The sequence below is a fragment of the Choloepus didactylus genome, assembly GCF_015220235.1.
Source record: "Choloepus didactylus isolate mChoDid1 chromosome X unlocalized genomic scaffold, mChoDid1.pri SUPER_X_unloc1, whole genome shotgun sequence".
NCBI lineage: Eukaryota > Metazoa > Chordata > Mammalia > Pilosa > Megalonychidae > Choloepus > Choloepus didactylus.
This window is the reverse complement of record NW_023637621.1, coordinates 418877-425108: the sequence shown is the minus strand read 5'-3', so window position 1 is coordinate 425108 and position 6232 is coordinate 418877. Positions and strand designations below refer to the sequence as shown.

General features: G+C 45.6%; 1 pseudogene; it reads left to right on the top strand.

The window, feature by feature from the left end:
* The first annotated feature begins 655 nt into the window (after positions 1–655).
* On the top strand, positions 656–1208 carry LOC119525831 (annotated as a pseudogene).
* Positions 1209–6232: the final 5024 nt, after the last annotated feature.

Sequence of the window (6232 nt, the reverse complement as noted above, 5' to 3'; positions counted from 1 at the left end):
TGGCAACTCCAATGAAGATGTTCTAAGAACTCCTCAGGCAGCAAACTGGCAACTTCGATGAATGTGTTCAATGAACTCCTAAGGAAACAAACTGACAACTTCAATGAACTCCTCAGGAAATGTTTTGTTGGTCAGCTGAAGAAGAAGTGAAGGTCCTCTATCTGCCTAGCTTAAAAATCAACTGATTGGATTAAATCCAGCTGATTGAATTCTCTCATTGTGGAAGACACACCCTTCATTGATGTAATCAGTCACAGCTGCAGCCAATTGACTGATGATTTAATAAACCAGCCTGTTGGTTTATTAACCAGCCACAAACATCCTTGACCAGACACCTGGGTACCATCACCTGGCCAAGTTGACACATGAACCTGACCATCACAGGTGGTATAGTGCTCTGTAGCTATGTACCCCCAGAAAAGCATTTTCTTAAACTTAATCCATTCCTGTGGGTGTGAACTCTTGTAAATAGGACCTTTTGATGAGGCTACTTCAGTTAAAGTGTGACCCAACCCAATCAGGATGGGTCTTAAGTCTATTACCAGAGTCCTTTAGAAGGGGAATCCTTTATAAGCAGACTGATAGAAATGAAAGCCATGGGAAGTAAGAAGCTGAAAGCCCTCTTCCCGTAAGCAGTGTGAGGTGATCTCTGAAAATGGTTTGCTATTCACTTGACCCTGAAAACTCCACAAAATCATGCAAATCAAGAGGTTCAAATCTTTGTGTTCACTTTAAGAACACCTGAGAAACTGCTCAGGCCATCGAGGGTATGCATATTCGAAAAGCCACCAAGTATCTGAAAGATGTCACTGTACAGAAGCAGTGTGTGCCATTCCGTCATTACAACAGTGGTGTCGGTAGGTGTGCCCAGGCCAAATAGTGGGGCTGGACACAGGGTTGATGGCCCAAAAAGAGTGCTGAATTTTTGTTGCACATGCTTAAAAATGCAGAAAGTAATGCTGAACAAAGGTTTAGTTGTAGATTCTCTGGTCATTGAGCACACCCAGGTGAACAAAGCCCCCAAGATGCACTGCCGGACTTGCAGAGCTCATGGTCGGATTAACCCATACATGAGTTCCCCCTGCCACATTGAGATGATCCTTACTGAGAAAAAACAAATTGTTCTTAAACCAGAAGAAGAGATTGCACAGAAGAAAAAGATATCCCAGAAGAGACTGAAGAAACAAAAACTTATGGCTAGGGAATAAATTCATCATAAATTAAAGCAAAAAAAAAAAAAAAAAAAAAAAGAAGAAGAAGAAGCTGAAAGTCAACAAACCCGGAAAAGAAGGGAGAGGCCAGGAAAAGTCGCCATGTGACAGAGGATCCCAGGACAAAGGATTTCCAGCAGTCAAACCCAGAACACCATCTTTGGAAAGAAAGCATCACCTTGATGACACCTTGATAATCAACATTTTCCCAACCTCAAAGCCATGAGCCAATAAATTCACATTGTTTAAGCCAACCTATTGCATGGTATTTGCTCGTGCAGCCAAGAAAACTAAAACAGATGGATAGATGGATAGAGAGAGATCAATGGATAAGATAGATAAGATTGACAGATGAGACAGAGATTAGGTAAAGAGATGAGTGGATGGATGGGTGGATGGGTGGAAGGATGGATGGATGGATGGGTGGATGGATGGATGGGTGGGTGGATGAGTGGGTGAATGGATGGGTGGGTGGATGGATGGATGGGTGGATGAGTGGGTGAATGGATGGGTGGGTGGATGGATGGGTGGATGGGTTGGTGGATGGATGGATGGATGGATGGATAGATGGATGGATGGATGGATGATGGATGAATGGAGGGAGGGAGGGATGGATGGGTAGATGGATGGGTGGATGGGTTGGTGGGTGGATGGGTGGATGGATTGGTGGATGGATGGATGGATGGACGGATGGATGGATGGATGGACGGATAGATAGGGTTTCTCCATTCAGCACTATTGGCTTTGGGGCTGGATGATTCTTCATGGCGGGAGCCATCCTGGGCACTCTGGGGTGTTGAGCAGCATCTCTGGGTTCCACCCAATGAGTGCTAGGCACCCCCCTCCCCACACACACACACTTATGGACCCCAAAAATGTCTGCAGACATTGCCCAGTGCCCCCTGGGGAAAGAATTGCCCCAGTCGAGAACTCCTGTTCTGGAGAACTCTGGTGTGGGGATGGAGGCCAGCACCCCATACACATTACAACAGAGTTTTACGCATGAGCGATTTTCCACAGTCCAGAGCATGCTCCTGCATTTACAGCCCTTAGAGAGACAAAGACTGGGTTCTTTCTCTCTGCTTTGAGTCCAAGGTGAGGTTTGGGGCTAGAAAAATAAAAGGCAGTGGCTCATCTTCCACCGGCGAAGATTGTTGGATCTCTGCTTCCCAGCAGCCATTTGGGAAAAAATCCTTTTCTCCTCCCAACCATCTAAGCCCATGGCAGATGCCCCACCTAACAAACCAGCCAGCAGCTCAAATTTATATAAAAGCCACTTGGGCTCCAGGCTGGTGAGGCAGGGAAGTTGAGTCAGGCTTGACCAAAACTTCCTGCAAGAAAGCTTCCCTTTCACTAATATTCTCCAACGTTTCTTACTTTTTTTTTTCAATGGGAATAGAAAAAGCTAACCAAAGAACAGTTGCTTTATTTATTTTTTCCCCAAACAATAAAGTCTTTAGCCTATGTGGTCCCTGGCTTCTCAGCTTGTTAGCCAAGTCATTAATTATGAAGCTTGGCCTCCGCTAAAAGGCTTTCCTGGCTCCTTCCGAGCTGGGCGGGCAACAGTGGAAGACTGTCAGGGTGTGTGCAGAGCACAGGGAAGGAGGGGGGCAGTAAAAAGGCTACTGTGGTGCAGGGGAGGGGGGCACGGAGAGAGGGGAGGAGGTAGCAGCGCTGCCTGACTGCTTTCTTTCTGTGCCTGGAGGAGGGAGGGGTTTGGGGCTGAAAGTGTGGAATTATGCTAGCTGGGGCTCAACTGCAAAGACTCCCCTGGGGGCAGCCCTTGGGACTTAGAAGGAGGGTCTTGCCTTCTTGGGGAGCTCCCTGTCTCCCCAATCATGATGAGAGGTGCATCTTTCCTTCTTCCCCCTACCACCATCCCCCTTGCAGCTGCTCCCCTTAACGTACTGTGCAAATCTATTAAGTGGACTCTCAGGGATATGTTTACATCTCTGCAGGTGATACCTGAGGAGCCTCTGTCAGGCAGCTTGAGCCTTCAGGCTTTCTCGGCCACCTCCATTCCCCTTCTCTGCTCCCACCCCAGGACTTTTCATCCTGTGAAGTGGGAGGGAGGCCCCCACATACACACCACAGGGAGCACATCACATGCACCCCTTTCCAAGTCCCCAGCCTGGCACATGGGGCAGCCTGTAAGGCTCCCGGAATAGGTTCCTGCTTAGCTACATGGAGACGCCTTCCGCTGGAAGGAAAGAGCTACTGGAGCTGCAAGAGCTGCAGGAAGCAGCCTCAGCAGGCACACTGAGCAGGCAAAGGAACACTATCCGGGCTTGCCCCCCATGGTGGAGCTAAGATTCCCGGTCAAGCTGGTGAGCCAGTTTTCCCAGATGTCCTTCCTTTCTTGCCTGCCAAATCTCCCAGTTGCGTGTCCTCCTGGCGCTCCGTGGCATCGCAATTCACCTGCGTCTGTCCTCTGCCTTCCCGCACATCTGCTGAATTCCTGCTGGGACCCTGTGTGACTGTGATGCTCGGCCCAAAGGCCTCTAAGTGGGGACTCGCTGTTTTAGAAACACGATGTGTAATCTGAGAGGGGATCAAATGCCACTATCTGAGTTCCTCACTGTAACAAAGCACCACACACTGGAGCAGCTTAAAACAACAGAAACTCGTCTCACAGTTCCAGAGGCCAGCAGGGACGGGTTCGCTCTGGCAGCTCTAACAGAGGACCATTCCTTGCCCGTCCCAGCTCCTGGGGGTTCCTTGGCTTGCGGCTGCTGTAAGACTTCAGTCTCTACCTCCATCTTCCTGGGACCTGCTCTCCTGACTCTCTGTTCAAATCCCCCTCCTCTTTTAAGGACATGAGTCACATTGACTCTAGCCCCACTCTACTCCAGTATGACCTCATGTTAACTAATCCCATCCTAAAAGACCCTATTTCCAAATAAAGCTACATTTACGGGAGGGTTAAGATGTGAACACGTCTTCTGGGGACACACGGTAGGCTAATTCTTCAGACATAAGCTTAATTTATCCTTAAGAATGGAGTATTTGATTCATTTAAAACTGTAACCTCCGTCTGAATCTCTCAGTTATAAAGGCTGAATTCCCCACCCCCACCCCCGAATATTTCCTCACTCTAGTTTGCATGGATTTTAAGCTCTACCAGCCAAAATGATCACAGAGACATTTTCTTTCCTGAACAAATTTCTTGAGGATTAAGAAAAAAGAGCATTGCATGTGCAAAAATTCGATTCTTTTATTTTTCATTGACTTTCATTGTAATATTCCTCACTGTAAAAAGAACCCTCCCAAACAAGTGTCCTCAGGACATAATAAAACCTTATTTAAGAATAATTTAAACCGCTTTTTCCCTGTGAGAATTTGGCCTTTTTGAGGAATGTAGATGGAAGTATTCAAGTCAAGCATTCTTTACATTGAAAACCTTGAGGAATTTAGCTCATTCTGTTTTCAAGGCTTCACAAAACCCACAGACAAACGGGCTAAAAGGAAATCTTCATGAGAGGCAGACATTAAAAACGCAATCACAACACTTTTACCAAAACCCATAAACAAGGAGAGTCAAAAGTACCAGGAGCAAACCTGCACAATTGTATCTGGAAATAGTTTGGGTGTTAAGAAATTAAATAATCATACTTCCCACCTATAGAGCACAAATGTTAATGAGTTTCACCTGTATGGGGTAAATTACAACAGACCCTGAAATTTCAGAGCAACGCTGGGGTGATGAAATCCAAAACTCATTCCTGCATATGAATTTTTGGCTAAACTACACATAATCATGCCATTTTTTCTTAACAAAGAGGCTTTGAATTATTTAAATATGAAGAAAGGGTGACATTTAATTTTACATGATTTGTAACGTTTTCTATGAAACTTAATCCAATTGCAAATTTTCTCTTATTTGGGAAATTCTTAACAAGTCCTATTTGCTTGGATTATCAAAAGTCCAAAAATGCACTCTCAGAGAAGAATCCTCCTTGTTATGTTGCTTTTGGCCTCTATCAAGGATATAATGGCAGTTATCAATTTGGGATTTGCAAGATACCTTCCCCCAGACACATCTCCCTCCGGGGATACAGCTACCCCCTGTTTTAACACAACTCTTTATAAACTACGTGCTGAGACAGAGAAAAAAATGTGACAATTTGGCTATTTCCTTTTGTGTAACTGGGTTTTCAAAATTATTCTCCCATTTTCAAAATGCTCCAGAAAATCTGCAGGGCCAGTTGTCAAATCCCATCTGCTTTGGAGTCATTCAGAAACCCCATTCACCACGTATACCTGCAACACTTGGAGCTTTTTGGCTCTTATCGGTTTCCCGGACTGTGTGTGGCTATATAAGTTGCCTCTTAATCAGGAGTTATATTTCATTTGGGATGATTTAATCAGTAATAGGCTTTCCCCAGCATTGTCCTTATTTCCCACGCTGAATTCTGGGGGCCTGACGTGTCCCTGAGTCAAGGGGAGTGAAGCAGCCCCAAGAATTTTCTTCCGTTATTGAACGGAGATGATTTTGAGAAGCCTCGGGGTCCTGCTGCCACCTAGTGGCGTGTAGGAGTGTGGAGCAAATTGCAGATCTGAAATGTGGAACGAAAAGTAAAACTGAAAGAATTTCTAGAGCTGTCCCTACCAGAGTTAAACCGAAACTCCTCGAGTTCTTGCTTTTCTGCATATCCTCTTCATATTTCACTTAGTGCTAAACCTCCTTTGGCTAAGCATATTTTGTAGACCTTTAACATACAGCTTATCTGCCAGCGATAAAGGGGAAAAGAGCTCACGTCCCTCCACGGGGCAGCTTTCTGGAGCTCCTAAAGACTGGTACTAAAGAGGTTTGACAAAAGAAAATTTAAGTTTCCTAATATTATGTGTATATGTTGTTATCCTCAGGACAAATAGCAGTGTAGATGGCAGCAAGTAAGCTCGTGGTAAAGAAGGTAACATGCGTTTCCATCCCTCTCCAAGGGTGGTTGTAAATACTCCACGAAAGCCTCAGCAGATCCGGGCAACTCACCAAGCACAGCAGTTTCACCACCTCTGCCTTC